At 35.3% G+C, this 24874-nt stretch overlaps 1 protein-coding gene across 3 annotated transcripts in view; it reads left to right on the top strand.

Annotated features, from left to right (window-relative positions):
• Positions 1-24874, top strand: part of FCHSD2 (FCH and double SH3 domains 2) — a 295400-nt gene that overhangs the window by 62793 nt on the left and 207733 nt on the right. The window lies entirely within an intron of this gene.

Here is a 24874-nt window from a genome sequence, read left to right as displayed (position 1 = left end):
TGGTTTTAAATTTTTGAGGAATCTGCATACTGTCTTCTGTAATGACTGTACCAATATACGCTCCTACCATTAGTTTATGAATGTTTCTTTCTCTTTCATCCTCACCAACACTGTTTTCTTGTATCTTTTAAATAATAGCCATCTTAAGAGGCATGCGGTGATATCTCATTATGGTTTTGATGTGTATTTCCATGATGATTAGTGATGTTGAGCAGCTTTTCATGTACCGTTTCTATGGAAAAAAATGTCTATTAAGGTCCCTCATTCATATTTTTAATCAGGTTGGTTGATATTTTGTTATCGAGTTGTACGAGTTCCTTGTATATTTTGGACATTAACCCTTTGTCACATCTGTGGTTTACAAATATTTTCTCCCAATCTGTAGGTTGCCTCTTCATTTTGTTGATTGTTTTCTTTACTGTGAAGAAGCTTTTTTTCCCCACTTGTTTATTTTTGCTTTAGTTGCTTGAGCTTTTGTGTCTTATTTGAAAAATCATTGCGAAGGCCAGTCTCAGGGAGCTTCTCCCCTATATTTTCTTCTGGGAGTTTTATGGTTTCAGGTCTTGTATTTATGTCTTCAGTTTGAGTTGATTTATATGTATAGTGTAAAATAAGGGTCCAATTTCGTTCTTTTCTGTGTGGATATTTAGTTTTCCTAACCCCATTTATTGAAGAGACTGTCCTTTTCACATTGTGTGTTCTTGGCACCTTTGTCAAAAGTTACTTGACTATCTGTGTGTGAGTTTATTTCTGGGCTCTCTATGCTCTTCCATTGGTCTGTGTATCTTTTTCTTAGGTAGTATTACCCTGTTTCGATTACTATAACTTTGTAATATAGTTTAAAGTCAGGGAGCATGATGCCGCCAGCTTTGTTCTTTCTGAAGATTGCTTTGGCTTTTGGGGATCTTTTGTGTTTCATTGTAAATTTTAGATTTTTTTTTCTATTTTTGTGAAAAAAGCTATTGGAACTTTGATAGAAGTTGTATTGAATCTGAAAATCACTTTGGGTAGTATGGACATTTTAACAGTATTAATTCTTCTAATCTATGAATGTGTAATATCTATCCATTAATTTGTATCTTTAATTTCTTTCATCAGTGTTTTCCAGTTTTCACTGGACAGATCTTTCACCTTCTTGGTTAAATTTATTCATATATATATGCTATTATAAATGTGATTATTTTCTTTTATATAGATCATTGTTGGTATAAAGAAACACAACTGGGTTTCTTCTGGTATTTTGATTTTTTGTATCCTGCAACTTTATTGAATTTGTTTATTCTGTCAGGTTTTTTGGGGGGGGCATTTTTAGGATTTTCTGCATTTAGGATCATATCATCTCTAAACTGAGATCATTTTACTTCTCTTTTGATTTGGATGCTTTTCATTTCTTTTGTTTGTCTGATTACTTTTGCTAGTACTTCGAGCACTATGTTGGATAAAACTGCTGAGTGGACATCCTTATATATGTAAGTTATGTATATAACTTTATCAGGTGTTGTAGTGGTAATATTAAAAATCAGAAATCTAGTTAGTTTGATTTTTAGGTAATTGATGGGAAAATCATGATGACATCCAGTAATATTAATGTTATACTGAGCATGTTACATCTGCGACTGTCCATTTTTGTCTGAATATTGTTATAAGTAATATGCTATATTTATACCTGATGATCAAAGATCTTAATGCCAAATTATCATGGCATAAGCCTGACTAATTTTATGACATTAGAAAAAAGTTACAGAACTTCCAATGCAGCATTGGCAGTCTTGAGTGCCCCAGTGCCTCAGGCTTCTCTTAGCTTTCTCAAGGGCTGAGGAATACGCATTCCAGGTATATTCCTGGGTGTGCAATACATTATTTGGGAACCTCTGATTTAAAGGGTCAAAGGCTGAGCTTGGTTTAGATTAAGAGGTATACAAAACCCTTTGAAAATAAGTTTTGTTGATGATAGATATACTGGGCATCTTAGATATCTTGTAGTGACTGAAGTTAAAAGTGAAACCAGGTAAACTGGAATAGTCATGATGGCCATGTAGAAGAGGTGAATATTTAGTTATATAGGTGTCTTTTCCTTTCTCCCTACTTACCTACCTACACATATTCTCTATAATATAGTTTTGCATATCCTCTGTAATATAGTGGTGTGAAGGCAGAAGCAGGGAGGTAACTTGGAACCTCCACGATTCCCACAATAAGGAAATGCTGGTGGGATGTTTCATCTTTCTCTTTGGAAAGGAACCACTTGGTCTTCATTCTACTTGTGGTCTCAGTGTCTGTGCCTAGAACCCATATATTGTGTCCTAGGTACTTTGCCAGTCACAAAGACAGTATTTTATCCTTCATTAAAAACAAAAACGACAAGGCTCCTGCTGCCTGTCTCTAGATAGTTTCAGTATGTCCTTCAATCTGCAGATCAGGTGTCAGCCGGTCCGATTTTATTACCTCCTGTGTTGCTGCTCAGTCTGGATTTGACAGCCCTTCAGTGGGCTCTACTAGTAACTTTTTGCTTCTGTCTGTCACTTTTTGTCCTGTTATACCCCTCCTCTTCACCCATTTTGCAGAGTCTCTGGTATGTTTATTTAAGGAATGAATGAATGAATGAAGAAACACAGTTTCGGGTTTTGAAAATGATAGTAATCTTTAGTTGAAATTTGCCCCATTCGAAGTGTTCAGAATGATTCATTTTTGCAAAGTTGAAGACACAGATGTACCAAAGAAGTAGTTTTTTGCTGTGAACATGGATGATTTTTAGGATATGGGAAAACAAAAAATAATTATTTAAAAGATTACATTTATTGAAGGTAAACAATATTCTGCACTGATGCCTATATTCCCTAGTAGATAGACATAACTGGTATAAACCAAATAGTAATTTGTTTCCACCTAAGAGATTTTATTTATTTGATTTTTAAAATTTTTATAAAAATTTTTAATTATTTATTTGTTAGAGAGGGCACAAGTATGGGGAGCTGCAGGCAGGGGGAGAAGCAGGCTCCCTGCTGAGCAAGGAGCCAGATGTGGGACTCAATTCCAGGACCCTGGGATCATGACCTGAGCTGAAGGCAGCCACTTAACTGAGCCACACAGGTGCCCCCCATCTAAGAGATTTTAAAGTTGGGGACCATTTGTTTACTTTAGGCAGAGTTTTACAAGGTGTTTATACCTTGGCTATTAAGTTTAGAAAATTGATTTTATTGCTTTATCTAGAAGATATCTCCCAATAAAACTAACAACCTGTTAATTAATCTGTTCACAATAAGAGCCTTATCTAGGGGGCGCCTGGGTGGCTCAGTGGGTTAAAGCCTCTGCCTTCGGCTCAGGTCATGATCTCAGGGTCCTGGGATTGAACCCCACATCGGGCTCTCTGCTCAGCAGGGAGCCTGCTTTCCCTCTCTCTCTGCCTGCCTCTCTACCTACTTGTGCTCTCTGTCTAATAAATGAATAAAAAATTTTTTAAAAAAAGGAGCCTTATCTAGGTTAATTGGCTTTTTTGTTGTTGTTGTTGTTGTTAATTAGCTTTTAAGGCATTCAGGAAACAAACTCATGGGTCAATAGATTATTTAATAAACATTGAATTTGAATTGAGGGAATGAGTTCAGTGTTCTTTTGGGGGGACTTGTGATCAGGTTTTTAAATATATATAACATAAAATTTATATAACATATATAACATAAAATTTTGGTAAAATATGTATTTTTTGGTAAGATATATATAACATAAAATTTACCTTTTTAAAGTGTACAAGTAAAAAAAAATAAGTGTATAAGTTACTGTCATTAAGTACATTTGCAGTGTTGTGAAACTGTCATCAGTATTTCCAGAACATTTTTATCACCGCAGACAGAAATTCTGTGTCCATTAAGCAGTAACTCCTCATTCCTACTCCTAATGTTGTCTGATCTACTTTTTGTCTCTATGAATTCGCTTCTATATATTTCATATAAGTTGAATCATGTTATCACATAATAATTGCCCTGTTGGAGGTAAGTGTTCCAAAAGGATATTGTCTTTCTCTATTCTAGTGTCTAAGTAGTAGTTTTCAAACATATTTTGATTGTATATTACATCTATAAAAAAATCTAAGTTATATATGTGTATGTTTATTTTTATTTTTTATAAATTATATATGTGTGTGTTTATTTTTTACTTTTAAATTATATACATGTGCTCTGTAGTAATATATTGTATACATTATAAAATATGCATAAAATTTAAAGATTAAAGTATTTAAAATATATTGTTAAAAATTTAAAAATATAAAATGTATTGTTAATATTTTTTGATGGCTTTCTGCTATCATTAGCTTATATCTCGAGGCATAAAATTCTAGTGGTGTAATTTCTTGTGATATTTTATTGGATAGTCATTGTATCTACGTTATATTGTTCTTGATAAAGAACTCTTTGGATTGGTAGAAAGTGTCATTTGCATGTATGTGAATCATTAGTATTTCGTTCAGTCTCTTTCTTTCTTTTTTTTTTTTTTAATTTTATTTATTTATTTGACACAGAGAGAGAGATCACAAGTAGGCAGAGAGAGAGAGAGAGGAGGAAGCAGGCTTCCTGCTGAGCAGAGAGCCTGATGCGGGACTCGATCCCAGGACCCGGAGATCATGACCTGAGCCGAAGGCAGAGAGGCTTAATCCACTGAGCCACCCAGGTGCCCCAGTCTCTTTCTTAACTGGAACCTTTTAAAGCTAGTTATCTGGGGTGCCTGGGTTGCTCAGTGGGTTAAAGCCTCTGCCTTCGGCTCAGGTCATGATCTCAGGATCCTGGGATCGAGCCCTGCATCGGGCTCTCTGCTTAGTGGGGAGCCTGCTTCCTCCTCTCTCTCTGCCTGCCTCTCTGCCTACTTGTGATCTGTCAAATAAATTTAAAAAAATCTTTAAAAAAAAAAAAAGCTAGTTATCTATTTTTGTGAGGGCCAGTCAATTAAAATATGAAATCCACAAATGGACTTAGCCAGGTACCTGTAACTGACAGTGTATTCAAGTACTCTGAAAGTGAATACATAAACCAGGATGTTACTAAACCTCTCTAAGTGGTATAACACCCTTTCTTCCCCAGAATACCTTGTGTGCTGTACATGGCATGTGTTCATTTGGTAGACTGTCCAAGTCAGGAGTATGGGTGGGATGCTCCAAAAGCACACCTATGCTTAAATGTTAGTGTAATTTAGCTTCTTTATTTTTTGATAAAATTAAATACAGATAGTATGAATATTTTCTTTATATGTCCATGTGGATTTATTTGTTTATTCACATGGAGTATATTCACCTCAGTTTTACTACTTTAAAGCTGTGTGATCTGGTCATCTAATACCTTACCCCTGAAGTTACTTGGTTAATCATTGTTAATTATAGTTTTATCACAGGAGTAGAAACATTGTGATATCAGGCCAGATAATAATAATATTCTTCTGTAGATTCCACTTTTTTTCCTCTCATGATACCTTGTTGGATTTGGTAAGCACCAGTCTCATCAAGAAAAAGTTTACAAAGTATACACGGAGATAAATAAAATCTTTGCTTCAAAGAGCTTCTAACAGTTTTTAAAAGCTTTAAGTTGGTGACTTTTTCTTTTTATTTATTTATTTATTTGAAAGACAGAGATCACAAGTAGGCAGAGAGGCAAACAGAGAGAGAGGAGAAAGCAGGCTTCCTGCCGAACAGAGAGCCCGATGTGGGGCTCTATACCCGAGCTGAAGGCAGAGGCTTTAACCCACTGAGCCACCCAGGCGCCCCTTGGTGACTTTTTCTTAAGAACCAAAATATTTATCTTCTCTAAGATTTTTCTTCATTCACAGTATCACAGCATCTAAAGCAATTACTCTGTAGTAATTATTAAATTTTTAAATTAAATTTTAAGTGAAATTAACACTTTAAATTATTAAATTTCCCCAAGCTTTGGGAAGTTTCTGCAAACTACTGATCTGTAAAAAGAACCTACTGGGGCACCTGGGTGGCTCAGTGGGTTAAAGCCTCTGCCTTTGGCTCAGGTCATGATCTCAGGGTCCTGGGATTGAGCCCCGCATTGGACTCTCTGCTCACCAGGGAGCCTGCTTCCCCGCTTCCCCCTTTCTCTCTGTCTGCCTCTCTGCCTACTTGTGATCTCTCTCTCTCTCTCTCTGTCAAATAAATAAATACAATCTTAAAAAAAATAAAAAGAACCTATTTGTAGAGAAGGTTATGGTATAATTATCTCGTGTTATTATTATAGAGTAATACAGCTTTTCTTCCAATTCATATGATACCCATATAGTTCTCCACATTCTTGCAAAATGTGGTAAAAAAAAAAATCTATAATTCATGAAGTGAAAAACAGCTCAAGCATACTTGTTTTTGTTTTTTAACACATTTTTGAAATTTAAGTTCAATTAATTAGCATACAATGTATTACTGGTTTCAGAGGTACAGGTCTTGTGATTCATCAGTCTTTTTTTTTTTTTTTTAAGATTTTGTTTTATTTATTTGTCAGAGAGAGAGGGAGCACAAGCAGGCAGAGGACGAGAGAGTAGCGGGCTCCCTTGCTGAGCAGGGAGCCTGACATAGGACTTGATCCCAGGGATCATGACCTGAGTTGAAGGCAGTGGCTTAACCGACTGAGCCACCCAGGCGTCCCATGATTCATCAGTCTTATATAATATCCAGTGTTCATTACATCATGTGCCCTCCTTAATGTCCATCACCCAGTTAAGTTGGTGACTTTTTATTCCCTTGTTCTCTTAAAGTAAGGTTTTGTAACTCTACTGAGTTGAATATCTCCTCTGCCCCCAAATTCATGTCAAATACAATCAAGTTTGTATGTGATCATAGTGGATTAGAAGATCAGTCACTAATTCAGTGATTGATGTCTGTATAAGAAGAGAGTCATTTGTACAAAGAGGTAGAAAGGAGACTGCCACGTGAAGATGGACGCAGAGATAGGAGTGAAGAATCTACAAACCAGAGGTTTGTTGGCAACCCTCAGAAGCTAGTAGAGACACATAGGATGTATTCTCCTTTAGAGCCTCGGAAATTCTCCTTCAGTTTCTCTGAAACGGAACCAGCCCTGCTGACATTTAATTTTAGACTTCTAGCCACTAGAACTGTGAAAGAATGAATTTTGGTTGTTTTAAGCCACTAAGTTTGTAGTACTTTGTTATAGCAGCTTTGGGAAACTAGTATCTAAGCATAATTTTCCTATTCGAATATAAATTTAGGCCCCTTGATGTGGCTATGTATAAATGTGATTGAAAAGGTAGATCTTGGTTACCTGGGTGTCTCAGTCATTAAGTGGCTGCCTTTGGCTCAGGCTATGATCCCAGGGTCCTGGGATCGAGTCCAGCATTGGGCTTTCTGCTCAGCAGGGAACCTGCTTCTCCCTTTCCCTCTACCTGCCACTCGACCTACTTGTGATCTGTCTCTGTCAAAAAAAAAAAAAAAAAAAAAAGATTAAAAAGAAAAGTAAAGATGGGTCTTCTCCCTCCTAAATTATAATGAAAGCTCTAAGCTTTGGGAGCACTAAATATATGCTAGACATCGTTGTTGCATTTAAATTCTTACACCAATAAGATACTGGCTCTTATTTCTACAATTAAAGATACCACGGCTCAGAAAGGGCAACCCTCATACAGTATGAATGTTAGTATCTGACTGTTAAAAAAAAAAGTGTGTTTTCTTTCCTCTATCACTGACTCTGTACACGTATAGAGGTCAGTTTCTCTTGGTGGCAGTAGCTGGAATTTGTAGATTTTCTTCTTTAACTTACAATTTACTTTTGTATAATCTAGAAAAATAAAAAAATGATGGCTCCTTAAATGTGCCAACCTTTTCCAAAAGCTCTGAGTTTTATATGACTTTAGTGTTTGTTTGCATATCTCATTTTCAACCAGAGGCCAGAATCTAAAATCATAATTGTGTCATTCTGTTCCACTGGAATTGCTGAATAGCTGAAACCAGGAAGCACCAGAAATTTCTAAGGGAAGTTCCAGGAACTTTAGAATTATGTTTAGAGAACCAAAATGATTAGAATATTCATTTTTGTTTATTAGTAGCTTTAAATAGACCATTCAGACAAATGGTCAGAATCTATAAACCAGAGGTTTGTTGGCAACCCTCAGAAGCTATTAGAGACGCAATATTTTTATTTAAGAGAGCCCATAAGATGGAGTGATTGCTGATAAAGACTAGTGTTAATTGGTAGGGTATCATCTATCCCTTTTATGAAACTGGTCATAGATGAAATCAAACCTGTTATCTATCTTTAGTGGGAGGAGATGACAATCCTGAATATGGTGATTTTCTGATTATGTTTGATTATAGGTGTTTTGGGGGAATTTACAATGTTTCAGAATGAATATTGAAATATTGTGGGGGTCAAAAGCATAAGGGTGAAGCTTCTCCATCCAGCCTCTTATCTAAGTGTTTATTAGCAGTGGAATTCAGGTGGCACGTGGCAGGCACTGTTAGGAGGTGAGGATATCATTAATAAAAATTAGGTTATTTCTTCTTTAGATATAAATGTTTTTTATGGTGATGAGAAGTACCATTTTAATTGGGCTGGGGAAAGAAAATAAAAACTATTTGCAAATGTGTAAATGAAGAGTTTTTTTAAATGTGGGGGAAATGGTGTATATAGGTAATTTATTTGATGATACACATAGTTTTAGCTTTAGAACTATAAAGAGGGATATGTATTCTAGGATATTATATAATCTGAAAGAAGAGAAACAGTCTCTGCAAAATAAAATATTTTTATTTTTATTCATTTGTGGTCATTTAAAGGAAAAAATACAGCATTGGATACTTGATTATAGAATTTTTTTTTTTTACTTTTTTTGAAAAATTTTACTTTTTCAGTGTTCCAAGATTGATTGTTTATGCAGCACACCCAGTGCTCTGTGGAATATATGCCTTCCTTTTTTCTTTTTTTTTAAATTTTTTTTTCATTTATTTATTTTCAGCATAACAGTATCATTATTTTTTCACCACACCCAGTGCTCCATGCAATAAGTGCCCTCTATAATACCCACCACCTGGTACCCCCGACCTCCCACCCCCCACCCCTGCCACTTCAAACCCCTCAGTCTTCCTTAATACCTACCACTAGGCTCACCTAAAATTGCTGTGTTAAATTGCATTCACTGTCTTTGAATAAGTCTTATTCTTATGAAGAAATAGAAAGAAATAAAGCTGGCCCACCTGGGTTTTCCTAAGAGAATCATTATCCTTAATGAATATTTAATGGTCCTTATTAGAATACTGCTTCATAGCGTTACCTACATGAGAGAAGCTTCTGTATTTTAGATCATAAGTTTGGGAGAGTTTGAATTTACGATTTATATATGAAGACACTTTTGATCTTTCCTCTTAATATATATGTTAATGTTGTTTACAGTCAACAATTCCATCCATCTCTTGTTTTTTGGTACTGAGAATCAGTTCTGTAATATGACTGCCTGTCTCTGATGCACTCCCTGCAACTTGACAGAGTGAAAATTTTTTAAAGATTTTATTTATTTATTTGAGAGAGAGCAAATAAGGAGGCAGAGGAAGAGGGAGAAGCAGGCTTCCTGCTGAGCAGGGAGCCTGATCAAGGCTCAGTCCCTGGACCCTGAGGTCATGACCTGAGCTGAAAGCACTTAACTGCCTGTGCCACCCAGGTGCCCCCCTAATGCTTTTATTTTAAAAGAGCAAACCATAGTACTATCCAGGAAACATTCCATGATAGCACCCACACCTTCTTCATCGGTGAAGTCCTTGAATACAGGATATTTCCCTCATGATTTATTTCTAACACTTAGTACAATATCTGGGACATCGTAAGTGCTAAAATAACATTTGAAGCAAGACACAAGAATGCTCTTTTCATGTCTATTGTGTTGGAAATTACAATTCTGGGCAGGAATCAAAATGGTATTTTCTTTAAAGAATTTATTTGTTTATTTGTCAGATTGAGAGAGAGCACCTGTGCATAAGTAGGGGGAGCAGCAGGCAGAGGGGGAAGCAGGCTCCCCTCTGCACAAGGAGCCAGGTGTGGGACTCAATCCCAGGACTCTTAGATCACAACCTGCACTGAAAGCAGATGCTTAACCACCTGAGCCACCCAGATGTCTCTCCAGTTGATATTCCTAAACCAAGAAAGTGGTCTTGCTAGAAGGAAATCTAAGCATGTTTTTTGACTGGTAGTTGAAAACCAGAAGTCGCTTATGTAGTCATGTAGTATAAATTAATTCCCTTATGTTCTCAGAAATTAATTCTTTAATGAGGTTTACACTTAAACAGTTTGCAAAAAGTTGGTAACACTTTTTGTAGTAGGATTAAATCCTTATGTCCATTTCATGACATTTGCCTTTCTCTAGCTTTAAAAACATGTATCATTTAGCAGAATTATACTCTTATTCTCTATGGATTAATGTAGACCAAGCATCACTGATTCAAAGGAATATTCTAATGAACTGTTATTAATGTTATTAACTTATTTTAGTGAGCAGCTATTCAATTTTTTTTTTGGTGACTTAAATGTTGAATTATTGTAATATGAACCAAATGGTTTCTTAAGTCAGTTTTTCAGGGTAGATGCAGAGATAAAACTTGATTTTTAGCCTCAAATGGTTCATGATCAGGTAGGATAAAAAAATGTGTAAATGAGTTAGTATAGCATAAGGCGGAATGAAGTAGTTTCCAAATCACAATTATATGCAGCAAGATTATAAGTAGAGAAGCAGTCCATACTAGTAATGAACGATCAGGGAAGACTTCTGTGTTTAAGACATTCACTATCAGTTACTGTTGGAATAAAATATGCCAATTCTTAAACACAGAGGCCCCCATTGCCCTTTGGCTCAGTTCTTAAAAACCTAAGGTCCATTTTCAAAATCTTTAGATCTTCATGAGTTAGAAATCTTGAGTATTTACTAAAAGTGGGTTTCTGGAGGATAGGAATTTTCTAAATGGAGAGTATAGTCTGATGGTTAAGAATATGGTTTGAATCCCAGCTCTTCCATTTACTTGCTGTGGGACTTTGGATCCATTTGCCAATCTGTGAAATAGAATAATGATAATGATAATGATAATAATGTAGCGTTACTGTTTGCTTAATTTTTTTTAAATTAGAGTATGCTTTCTTATGGATAAACACTTCATAGCAGAATAAATATCTGAATTATCTAAGATGAACAAGATTGTGTGTGTGTGTGTAGACTAAAAATCCAGTAGTACAGTGGATTAGAAATTAGAACTATCCTGAAAACAAGAGCAGGGGAAATGAGTGTTCTAGCACAGATTTTTACTCTGTGGTGTAAGATTCAGAGAGAGAGCAGCTGCTTCTTTGCTACCAAAGATGTTGTAGACATTGTTGACTTTTAGGTTTGGAACCGTTCTGGAATTGTGAGGATTCTAAAAGCCTTCATGCCAGTTTAGTTATCTAAGTATCTTCTTTGGTTTTTAAAATGTTTCCCCCTACTCCTTAAAAATGGTTAGTGAACAATTAATGAGACCCCTCCCCATCCTTCTATTTAATTTTCCATTATTCTTTGTGTGCTGTTAACTGGTTCTTTGTATCTTTGTGTTGGTAATTCAAATCAGTTAATCTGTTCTTGTGAATAAAATTGAGAGCATTCCAAATTCTTTTTTTGGAGACAAGTATATTGTACTCACTAAATTCTTCAACTGATGTCATGCTGAAAGGATGTTAAAATGTTAATATGCTTTATTTCATTCCCTTTTATTATGAATATTTTCAAACATTGAGCAAAGTTGAAAAAATATGACAGTTAACACTCATATACCACTTACATTCTACCGTTAATATTTTGGTATACTCGCTTTATCACATATCCATTTATTGATCATTCTGCCATTCATGAATTCATTTTATTTTTGGTACATTTCAAAGTAAATTGCAGACATAAGGACATTTCCATTGAAATACCTCAGATACGCTTTGTTTTTGAAAGGTTCATTTTCTCTTTTTCATTGAGTTGATGTTTTAGTCTTTTTCTTCTTTATTTATATTCTTTATTTAAATTTTGGACTGAATCCACATATCTCTTTGATATGAGGAATTTGAGAGGGTGGAGGTTGTGGGGGGTAGGGAGGGAAAAAATGAAACAAGATGGGATCAGGAGCAGGACAAACCATAAGAGACTCTTAATCTCATGAAACAAACTGAGGGTTGCTGGGGGGGTGGCGGGTAGGGGTAGGGTGGCTGGGTAATGGACACTGGAGGAGAGTATGTGCTGTGGTGAGGGCTGTGAAATATGGAAGCCTTATGATTCACAGACCCGTACCCCTGGGGCAAATAATACATTATATGTTAATTTAAAAAAAAAGACTTCTGATGGTCAATGCTCAAAATTAGATTTACTTTTTTTGGAGGTTTGAACTCTTAAAAAAAAGATACTAGAAAGTCATCTTAGCCAGTTTTAAAAAGTATATTATGGCTTATATAATTGTAGCATTTTCTTGTAATTTGCAATATTTTAGGATATGATTGCTGATGAGGGCTTTTTGTTTTGTCTTGTTTCTAGATTTTATTTGTTTATTTGACAGAGAGTGAGAGCACAGCAGGGCAAGCAGCAGAGGGAGAGGGCAAAGCAGGCTCTCTGCTGAGCAGGGAGCCTGATGCAGGGCTTGATCCCAGGACTCTGAGCTGAAAGGCAGACACCCAGCCATCTGAGCCACCAAGGCACCCTGCTAATAAGGGTTTTGAAGACAGACAAATTCTTTCATACCATTAACCATTGGAAGCGTTTCTTGCTTTTAAATTTTGGAGAGGACCTCAACTAGATTATAAACTGTTTAAAGCTGAGAATGGTATGTCATTCCTTGTGGCTTTTGATCTATTTGAAAGGGAAAACCCAATATTTATTGATATATTGACTCTTTGATATTATGCTCAAAACATTCTTAGCACTAATATTGTTTTTTTTTTTTTTTTTTTTTAAGATTTTGTTTATTTATTTGGCAGAGTAGGCAGAGAGAGAGGGCAAAGCAGGCTCCCTGCTGAGCAGAGAGCCCGATGCGGGCCTTGATCCCAGGACCCTGGGATCATGACCTGAGCCGAAGGCAGAGGCTTTAACCCACTGAGCCACCCAGGCGCCCAGCACTAATATTCTAAAGTTGAGTTTTTAAACTAATCCTAATGTATAATTTTCAGCAACTTTCTAGAATTTGTATTCATTATTTGATGTATACTATATATTATATAATGTATAATATAATGGAATTCAAAAAATCATGATAGAAAAAAATTCATCATAGGAAACTATTTGAGCTATTTGAGTGTAATAGTGAGGTATTAAAATAAGAAGATATCCTTCCATTTTATAGACTTTGCATTTCTAGCCCATAAAAAAAATATAATGACCTAATCTGGCATAGGTTTTCATAAAAATAATTTTATTCTTTTAAAATACTTGAACCATGGGCATTGAGTTAGATAACCATTATAAATGTAACATCATTTTAAGATTAGATTCCAGATAAAATTTAAAGCACATCAAACTAAAATGATCTTTTCTACTATTTTCATTGTTTCTTGAAATCTGCGTAGGATACTGTTTTTTGATTGTGTTGGGAGTGCAATTAGATAAAAATTACAGCAGGAGAAGGTCCGTTTTCTCTTGCTCCTTATATGTGTACATATGATACACATACACACACATGCACACATGCTCCTTTAGTTGGAACCCTCATTATGTGTCTGGTTTGAAGATTCTTTAGGGTCTTCCAGATTTAGTGCTGCTTTTCCCATCTGAATCAGATTGTGATTCTTTTTTTTTTTTTTTAATTTTACTTATTTATTTGCCAGAGAGTGAGTGAGAGAGAGAGAGAATGCGAGTATAAGCAGGGGGAGCGGCAAGCAGAGGGAGAGAAGGAGGATCTCCCCATTGAGCAGGAATCCTGATACCAGACTTGATCCCAGGACCCTGTGATCATGACCTGAACAGAAGGCAGATGCTTAACTGACTGAGTCACCCAGATGGCCTGGATTGTGATTCTTTTTTTAAATCAGAATTAGACACACAAATGAGAATTTTAGTATACCAGGAGACAGAGGCCATGTTGATGGGCTTATGTGCCCTTTATTCCCTCTCAATGATAGTACCTAAATAGTATCTAAATTTCAATTCTTTTAGAGCTCTGCAGTTAGGAGTGTTTTTAATCATCTGTGGAGTCCTGAGCTCTAATAGTGTCTTTGCCTACTGAATGAGAGAGGAAAATAGGCTTTCTCAGTGTTTTGCTCAGCCATCTAGAGCAAGGGTTACCAAACACGTTTTGCATAGAACCAGATAGAAATATTTTAGGCTTTGAGGGTCATATGATCTTTGCCAAAATTACTCAACTTTGCTGAGTGAAAGTAGCCATAGACAACTGGTAAACAAGTAGATGTGCTTTTGTTACAGGCAAACTTTAGAGAAATAGACTGCAGGCTGTAATTTGGCAGCCTGTGCACTAGAAATGTGCTTCTTAAACTATCTGTTGTGAGGACTTTTTTTTTCTTCCTAGTAATTCATTGATGGACACTTCTGTAAAGCATAATTAAAACTACTGGAAAATGATATTGAAAAGGACATATGATAGAAGCTTAAAAAATTTTAATTAAGTAGATAATAAAATACATTTTGATAGAGTAGTCATACATAAGGCAAAAGAAAAGAATTAGAAAAACTGTAAATGTTGTTACCTGAAAGTTTCATGTAGCCTATTAATATAGAGTTGCTATTATAGTCATAGCTTTTTTGTCATTCTACAATATTAACTAGACATGTTGAGTGAAATTGCAACTCCCCATTTATTAAATGCCTGTATGCACACTAAACAAATGCTGTATACATCAGTAAAAATTTTAATGTGACAAATTTGCTGCTTGCTGTTAATTTATCTAAACTAGGTTGGGTTGACAGCAGTGCGACTCACAAAAGGTAATGTATATATATATCAACTGTTCTTAGGTTTTGTTTTAACAATATTCAGTGTAGAGAAACCAGACTCTCAGAAGAATGTTGATGAGAACTGAACTGGAGAAGAGACTTAAGAAATTTCAACAAACTCAGGATATACATTTCTAACTTTTCCCCAAGATGAAGTGATTTTTTACTTTCAGAATTTGTTTTTTATCTTTGCTTTGGTAGTCTGTTCCAGCAGTTTATCCTATTGAGTTATAGTTAAATTTAAATTATCTCTCAAAGAAATGGATTCTAGATTCATAGATTTCTTATATTTAGATTTTCTTTGGATGGGAAAAAGATAGGAAATTTGTATGCATATAATGTATGAAGTGAAAATCCTTAAATAAATGTACAGTATCTGATCATACCTATTTCATTGAAAATTATTGTTAAATTATGGAACATGTCTTAAGTATCTGTTGAAACTTGGATCTTTGCAGTTTTAAGTTTCTGTTTAAATTTGTTAGTTAACAAATAGTGTAATATTAGTTTCAGGAGTAGAATTTAGTGATTCATCACTTAAAACATCCAGTGCTAATCACAAGTGCCCTCCTTAATACCCATTACCCATTTAATCCATCTCTCACCCATCACTCCTCCAGCAGCCCTCAGTTTGTTCTCTGTATTGAAGAGTCTGTTTTATGGTTTGCCTCTTTCTCTCTTTCTTCTTTCCTCCGATGTTCATCAGTTTTGTTTCTTAAATTCCACATATGAGTGAAATTATATGGTATTTGTCTTTTCTGACTTATTTCACTTAGCATAATACTCTCTAGCTCCATCCACGTGTTGCAAATGGTAGATTTTCGTTCTTTTTCGTGGCTGAGTAATATTCCATTGTGTATATATACCACATCCTCTTTATCCATTCATCAGTCAATGGACATTTGATCTTTTTCTGTAATTTGGCTATTGTTAATAAATGTTGCTAAAACATGCAGGTGCAGATATCCTTTTGAATCAGTATTTTTGTAGCCTTTGGTTAAATTCTTAGTAGTGCATTTGTTGGGTCTTAAGGTAGTTCTATTTTTAAGTTTTTGAGGAACCTCTGTACTGTTTTCCAGAGTGGCTGCACCAGTTTGCCTTCCTATCAACAGTGTAAGAGGGTTCCCTTTTCTCTGCATCCTTGCCAACATCTTTTGTTTCTTGTGTTGTTAATTGTAGCCATTTTAATTTGTATTTCCCTGATGATAAGTGGTGTTGAGCATCTTCTCATGTGTCTGATAGCCATCTGTATGTCTTCTTTGAAACAATGTCAACTCTTGTCTTCTGCCCACTTTTCAATTGGGTTATTTGTTTTCTGGGTGTTGAGTTTGATATGTTCTTTATAAAGTTTGGATATGAACCCTTTATCAGTTATGTCTTTTGCATATATCTTCTCCCATTCTGAAGGTTGTTTTGTTCGTTGTTTCCTTCACTGTGCAAGAAGGAAATCCCAATATTTGCTTTGACGAAATCCCAATATTTGCTTTGGTTTCCCTTGCCCCAGAGGACTTTTATATAGTATGAAGCTGCTACAGCTGTTGTCAAAGAGGTTGCTGCCTGTGTTCTCCTCTAGGATTTTCATGGATTCCTGTCTCACATTGAGGCCTTTCGTCCATTTTGGATTTATTTTTGAGTATGGTATAAGAAAGTGGTCCAGTTTCATTCTTCTGCATGTCACTGTACAGTTTCCCCAACATCATTTGTTGAAAAGACTTTTTTCCATTGGATATTCTTTCCTGCTTTGTCAAAGATTAGTTGACCATAGAGTTGTGGGTTCATCTCTGGGTTTTCTGTTCTGTTTCATTGATCTATGTGTCTGTTTTTGAGCCAGTACCATACTGTCTTGTTCACTACAGCTTTGTAATATAATTTGAAGTCTGGAACTGTGATGCCTCCACCTTAGCTTTTCTATTTTGAGATTGCTTTGGCTAATCGGGGTCTTTTCCGGGTCCATACAAATTTTAGGATTGTTTGTTCTAGTTCTGTGAAAAATGCTGTTATTTTGATAGGGGTTGCATTAAATGTGTAGATTGCTTTGGGTAGTAAACACATTTGAACAAATTTTGTTCTTCCAATATATGAGCGTGGAATGTTTCTCCATTTCTTTCTGTCCTCTTTAATTTCTTTCATATGCATTTTATAGTATCCAGAGTACAAGTCTTTTACCTGTTTCATTAGGTTTATTCCTAGGTATCTTATGGTTTCAGGGGCAATTGTAAATGGGGTCAATTCCTTGATTTCTCCTGCTGCTGCTTCATTGTTGGTGTATAGAATTGTAACAGATTTCTGTATGTTGATTTTTTATTCCTTGACTTCACTGAATTCCTGTATCAGTTCTAGCAATTTTTTGAATGATGATCTTTCATACTACTTTTCGCTTTGATCTTATTGCCACTGAGAAACATTCATGTGCCTTCCTTACATGGAAGTATGAAGTAATTAAAAAAATGCCAAAGATATAGGACAAACATGTCTGGCTATCCAGTTCACATTTAAAGCATTGGGATCAAACCTTTTTTTTTTTTTTTTTTTAATCTTGCAGAAACACTGAGAATTCATTTCATTGTTCATTTTTGACAGAACATTTTCTCTTTGATAACCGTCAAAGCTTAGCATGTAGTAACTGTTATATATGATCAGTTTCCGATTTATCACTTAGTGAGAGAATTCTCTAATTTAATTACATTAGCCTTTAAATAATCCACAGTTATACTCTATTACTAAGCATACTGTTTAGACAGGTGATTTTTTTTTTTTTAAATCATATCAAGAGTTTCTTGATGATGGAAGCAGTGTATTGATTTACATTCTGGATAACTGTCCAGAGTATTTTCCTGTCATTATAGTTATATCATCAGAATATATGCTCATACAAAATTTAAACTCCAAATCACATTTGTTAACTACATAATCCTTTATTGATTTAAATAGTTCTGAGTTAGTTATGTTTGATAGTGAAACTGAATAAAATATTTCATAATACCATCCTGTTCAAATCACACAGTATACTAAAGGAATTGCCATGTTATTTTTGCAGTTATTAAAAAACATGGCTAGGTTTGTGTGTTCTGTGAATTATTTTTACATATCATTAGTCAGTTCTTGAATGCATGGAACCTTGTGTGGTATCATTAGAAATTGTTTTTTTGTTGCAGATTCATTGGGTATTTCTAAGCAAAAATTTTTTTTTTTTTTAAGATTTTATTTGTCAGAGAGAGAGAGGGAGAGCGAGTGAGCACAGGCAGACAGAGAGGCAGGCAGAGACAGAGGGAGAAGCAGGCTCCCTGCAGAGCAAGGAGCCCGATGTGGGACTCTATCCCAGGACGCTGGGATCATGACCTGACCTGAAGGCAGCTGCTTAACCAACTGAGTCACCCAGGCGTCCCTCTAAGCAAATATTTTTGATGGAGTTTTCTCCTAATGTGTGTGTGTGTGTGTGTGTGTGTGTGTGTGTGTGTGTTTGTCTTTCTCCCTCCCTCTCTCTCTATCTCTTTCTGTGTTAGTTTTAGTTTCTTGAAGAGCTACTATATAAGAAGCCTAGAAAGTACTAAGTTTATATGTGAAAGAAGGAACATTTGCTTCTCTTGGCTTTGTAATTCAGTACACACTTTGAAATTATTTTTACTTTGAACTTAATTCTTTATATTTTCTATATAAGTGTCACTTAGACTTTGATGGTTTTATTGTTTCATAGCCAGCGCATCTCTTCAAATAACACATTGTGGTTTTAGCATTTCACTTTCAATTATACTTACAAGTAAAATTAGTATGAACTCTTCAGTCTTACTTGTTTTGAAATTCTTTTACTTCATTTCCCACTCAAACCTCATTCAGAGAATGTGTATCTTCCCTTTATAGCAAATTCCTTTCTTTATGTGATTATAAATATACAGATATATACATGGGTATATCAAAGTATAAAAAATGACCTTTCCCCTATCTATTTCTGTATATTATTGAATTGCCTTAATGACTTTTTTTTGAGCCTTGGAGCTGGAAGTGATGTAAAGGTTGTATATATTCCAACCCTCTTTACCTTCTTTCTTTCTTTTTAATATAGAGAGGGGGTTGGCAAACTGTAGCCATCTGACTTGACACCTGTTTTTGTAAGTAAAATTCTATTGGGCCATCATGTTCACTTGTTTACATGTTATCTGTAGCTGCTTTCTTGCCACACTGACAGAGTTGAGTAGTTGACACAGGGATTGTACAGCTGCAAAGCCAACAATATATACGCTTTGGCTCTTTAGAGAAAAAAAAATTGCCAAACTCTGGTACAGAGACCTTGCAGCCTCTTTCTGAATTTAGTGATAGTAATTTCCCTGTCTCTTAGGCATTCATCTTCTAGTAGGAAAGTTCCTATTTATATTGAGCAAAAATATTCCCTTCTAAGTAAACTTCTTGGGTATATGATGGTTTTTAAGGAATCTGGAAACAGCTTTTATGGTTTTTCTTTCTCTTTCTTCAGGTCCACATCCCAATTCCGCATTTCCAGCCCTAAATTTCTGTAGTTTATTCAGTTCACATTTGAATGACCTATGCAACTCAGTTTTAAACCTTTTACTTTTCTTTTTGGGTTTTTTTGTTGTCATTATTCCCCAGACATTGATACTAAGATCAAAACTGAATTTAATAAACCTGATGTATATTGGTTACTGTTGACATGGACAAAGTTACATTGTCCTGTTAGGGATCTATATAATTTTAGTGGCTCTTACCGAGCTTAAACTCAAAACCAGTAAGTCTTACATACTTTGCTATTAAATCAGATCTTCTCCATCCTACACTGAGCTATAACGGGATTTTTACTCCTATGAGAGTCTTTTGTATTGAGTTTAGCCCATTGTGCCTGTATATTGAGAAGTTTTTGCATCTTGATTCTGTCATTCACATGTTTTCTGTTCATCTTAGCTCTTTATCATGTGAGAATTTGATAGTAGTGAATTGCTCAGTGGTGATCAATTTTTTTCTGGCACTTTCTCTTCGAGTTTATTGTACACTGAATTATTGCTCAGAAATAATCCTTCTGCACCCTTTCCCTTGGGGTGCAACATATATCCCTGACTTTGGACTTAGCTGTATGGCTTACTTGGGCCAAAGAATGGAGATAGAAGTGACAGTAGGTCATTTTGGAAGATAACATTTTAAGAGGACTTGTACAATTCTTCTAGCTCTCCTGTACTTCTGCCATTTACTAGAAGTGTTTGCCCCAGGTAACTACTGCCCCTGCAGACTGAGTCCCAGAATGAAAGATAACGTGAAGAAGAATTGAACTTTGACCCACAGCCTGAAGCTGGAGTAGCTCTAGCCAACATGCATTAATGAATAAGGAATTAGCATTTAATATTTAAGCCGCTGGCATTTTTATTTTTATTTTTTTAAAGATTTATTTATTTATTTGATAGACAGATCACAAGTAGGCAGAGAGGCAGGCAGAGAAAGAGGAAGAAGCAGGCTCCCCACTGAGCAGAGAGCCCAACGCGGGGCTCAGTCCCAGGACCACAGGATCATGACCTGAGCCAAAGGCAGAGGCTTTAATCCACTGAGCCACCCAGGCGCCCCGCCACTGGCATTTTTAACGATGTTTGTTACATAGCATTGATTCTGTACCCATACAGAGTTAACCAAGCCATTCTGTTTGTGGGGAGTCATCTCTGAAATGCCTATTTCCCTTAGACCAACACTAGACCATCGTGAACCCTGGGTAAAGGGAGATCAGAGGTAAATTTTGGGTCTCATAGGTGCTGAGGTACCTGGCGTGGAATGAACTGAGAGATCCTCTCTGAGGAAATTAAAATTCCTTTCTGAGGAAATGAACTACACCAACTAAGCAGCATATACACAGATATATCCTGCTGCTCTAGCTATGCCTCATATGCTTTGGGTAAATTTTTCTTGCGGTTTGACTTGCTACCATTGTCCTGTTTTTGTATTTCTTTCTATTCTATTTTCCCTTTCCTCCTCATCTTCTATGATTTTGTTCTCTTCCTAAAGTCTTGAAAATAGCTCATATTTTCATAGGTTATATATACTATGTAAAGATTGAATAAGATAGCCAGAGTTCTAATTGTGGCTGTACTGTTTGTTAACACAGTTACTGTAAATAAATTATATATACCATTTATTCCTCAACTCACAATTGTTGATAAATTGAATGAGATGACAAGGTTATTGGTTTAGTGTCATTTGTATATATAGTCTTCTAACAAATACTGAGTGAATTTCGCCCTCGAAATTCAGTAGTTTGTACATTGTAGAAGAATTCAGTACATTTCATGGCATTTTGGTAATCACAGTTCTAGGAAATACTTGGTATCACATTGATGTCAGGTGAAAAGAAAAGAAGGTTCCATTTCTATTTGTGGAGGAAGGAACATAAATATTTACCACTAGAAATTGTGGGACAGTTTTATACAAGTGCAGTTTTATAGAAGTGTTTTATGTTACATCATGGCTTAATACTTTATTTTAGGACTTCTTACAACATCATTGGAAGTGAATAGGTACCTCAGTGGTTGACATTTTTAAATATTTTTTTCTTCTATCTAAAGATACAAATCCAAGACAGAGTATAAGAAAATTGCCTGTGCTCTGTCTCCTCTTTAGTTAATTTATTCTGAATATAAATTCAAGTGTATATCATGCCACTTAGTATTAGAGATAATTATATTCTTAGAACCTTGGGTAACAAACAATAAATATAATGAAACTGACAACTTTTTTATTATTTTAGGCACATACGAGACAACTTGAGTATTTCATAAGAATCTTTTTTAAGTTTATTTTTTACTAATTTATTTTTTTAAGACTTTTTTTTTTTAAATTGAGAGAGAGAACTTGAGCTTGCGGGTTGGGCAGAGGGAGAGGGACAAGCAGACACTCCCCCACCCAATCAGGGAGCCTAACACAGGGCTCGATCCTAGGACTCTAAAATCATGACCCAAGCTGAAGTTAGATGTTTAACTGACTGAGCCACCAGGCACCCCAGTCTTTTTTTTTTTTTTTTAATTTAAAAAGTAATTGTGGTTTTAATAATTTAAATAATACAGAGGTACATTAAGTAAAAATTGTCTTATTTCTTTTTGAATTCATTCTCTTACATTTTGCATGCATCTTTTCCTGTTATGTATGCTTATTTAAAATGTAGTTTTTTATCCTCTGTAGGGAACTAGGCTCATACTTAAATTTCTTCTATTTCATGTCCTTCATATTAATAGTATATTTATCATTGATACTTTCTCCAGGTGAATACTTAAAGATCTCAAAATTTTGGGCAACATCATAGCTCATGTTACAGATGTTGTTTAACATCCACACTGATTGATCCACATCCTGTTCATTTAAGTTGAAAGCAATACTGCAGTGAACATCCATGTTTATCTTGTTACACTTTTGTGCTTTTATCTTAATAATTTTGAAAAATGGCATCCCTCCAGCAAAACATATATGCATTAAAAATTTTATTAAATAGGGGCTCCTGGGTGATTTGGTAAGTTAAGCATCTAGCTCTTGATTTTGGCTCAGGTCATGATCTCAGGATTGTGAGATGGAGCTCTGTACTGGGTGTGGAGCCTACTTTAGGTCTCTCTTCCTCTTCCTCTGTCCCTCCCCCCTCAACTTGCATGCACACTCTCTCACTCTAATAAAAAAAAAATTTAACAGATCCCAGTAGGTAAAACAATGAGAAACTGGTAGAGAATTTTAATTAGAAATTTTTTTCCTAATAGGTGAAAAATTTTAAATGGTACAGCAATTTATATTTCTACTAATGATTTAAAAGAGAATCTGGTGCATCTCACCCTTACAGGAATGAGTGCTGCCAGTCATTAATTTTTTTGACAAGCTGTACCAAAAATAGTATTTAATTTATAAGTTTTGTTTCTTTCAGTACTGGTATTTATGTGCATTCCCATGTTAGTAGATATTGCAGTGCCTTTTTGCTTTATTGGCTTTCACATACTTTTTTTTATTGGTTGTTTTTCCTTTTAAAATTAATTCATCGGGGCTTTTTGAAAGTTCTTACAGGAATTCAGGCAAGAGGTCTTTTTACTTTTCTTCCCATCTTTTGTTTCAGAATATTTTTATTTAACATACGAGAAAATTAACACATTATTTTCTTATATAATATGTATATTATTTTAAATACAGTATTTGTCTGCTATTTGCCCAATTTTAATATGTATTCTAATATATGTGCTTAATCTCTAAAAGACAAAAGTTTGAATTTTTCATTGTAGGTTGGTAGAATCTTGGAATTAAGATTTGGAAGTGCCTTTAGAAATATTTTTTAAAGTTTCTTTTTTTTTTTTTCAGCTAATGAATTCAACAGTAAGAATAGAGGCAATAGTCATAGAATTTTACAGTTGAGCTTAAGAATGAGGTGATATTTATTTAGTATCTGCTGGATCCCAGTCACTGTGCTAGGCCTTTCGTAAGCTCATTATAATTTTCACACCAGTTATCTCTCTTTGGTTGAGTTTCTATGGGTCAGATTTTGAAGAAATTTTTTAACAGGGTGTGCATTGGAGATATCAGATGAGCAACCTGAGCTCCTAAGGAGTTAACTGATTTTTTTTTTTTTTCAACTGAAGCTCAAATGCTCACAATTTATTTGGTCTCTGAGGCTGTGCAACGTATTAGAAGGAAAGAATTCTTTGGGGGCTGCTTTGCATTTTTGTACTTCTTATTTATTTCATTTCATTTCTTTCCTTTCCTTTCCTTTCCGTTTCTTCTCTGTTCTGTTCTGTTCTTTTCTTTGTTCCAGCACTAATTGTTTAACTGATTTTCTGTAGCCAGTAGTGCTGTAGCTTAAATATCGGCCTGGCTGGGATTCCTTCCACTGTCCTCTATAGTAGTTCCCCTACCCTTAATTTTAGAAAATGTCAGAAAAACTGGAACTTAAATTAATAACAGTGAAAATTATGTATGTACTTTGCTTACAGTGGATTTAATGTAATAGGAGAAGAAATTCAGTAATTACTTTTTAATTTTGAAAACCAGTCTTTTTGAAATTTATTAGGTTGAACGAATAATTTTGACCACCTAAATTTAAATATGAATTTTATCTTAAATCTTTTAAGAATTATATTTTATAGTTTTTTACCTAAAAAATTACCTTGCCTATATGCAGACAAATTTGTATGTGCCCGTTTTACTGAAATGTAGCTGATATGTGAAGGATCATAGGAGCACCATTTGCTGTGGTAGGAAAAAGAATGGTAGAGAAGTATACCTGGGGCCTTTGAGAATGATTGTATGGTTTGTGCCTCTGCTGAGCTATAGCTAAAATGGAAACTTGAAATCCAGTCCTGGTTTACCTTGCCCAACGGAAGGAAACCTTGTCCCAGATCCTTGCAGAAAGAGACCCCTTTCCTTCACACAGTTTCCTTGCCAAGCCGTTTCCCATGGAGTTGTGTCCTCCCAGAGGGGGCGCCTTTTCCTAATTTATCTACTAAAATGGTCTGTCTAAATCACACAAGGTTGACGTAAAGGAGGATAGTGGCAGGCCCTGAATGTTATCAGTAGTAACATTTGGGAACAAAATGAATAACACATATAGAGTCTCACTGGTAAATATTCTGTGTTCATCAGGATGATTAATTACTTTAATTGACAACCTGAAAATCTCTGAGGCTTTAGCAAGTCAAATAAAATGATTTCTTATTATTGTAACACTTTATTGCAGGGATTTGGTAAATGGCCTCAATGTGATCATTTAATTAGTGATCCAGGGTCCATTAATCTTGAGGCTCTGAAATTCTTCAGGGTCAAGTCCTCTGCTGGGTCTTTGCATCTAGCTAGTAGAAGAGGAAGGAAGAATAGGATTGCACATAGGAGATCTTGATGGGCCAGACCTGAATGTGGCACACATTACCTCTCCTTACCAGAACTCAGTCAAATGGTCACATCTGATTTAAGAGGAGGCTGGGAAAATATCATCAATGTGTATGCCTTG

The sequence above is a fragment of the Mustela putorius genome, unplaced genomic scaffold, assembly GCF_011764305.1.
Source record: "Mustela putorius furo isolate JIRA1106 unplaced genomic scaffold, ASM1176430v1.1 tig00003987_pilon_pilon_pilon, whole genome shotgun sequence".
In the NCBI taxonomy this organism is placed as follows: domain Eukaryota; kingdom Metazoa; phylum Chordata; class Mammalia; order Carnivora; family Mustelidae; genus Mustela; species Mustela putorius.
The sequence above is the reverse complement of the archived record's forward strand: the minus strand, read 5'-3'. Positions and strand labels throughout refer to the sequence as shown.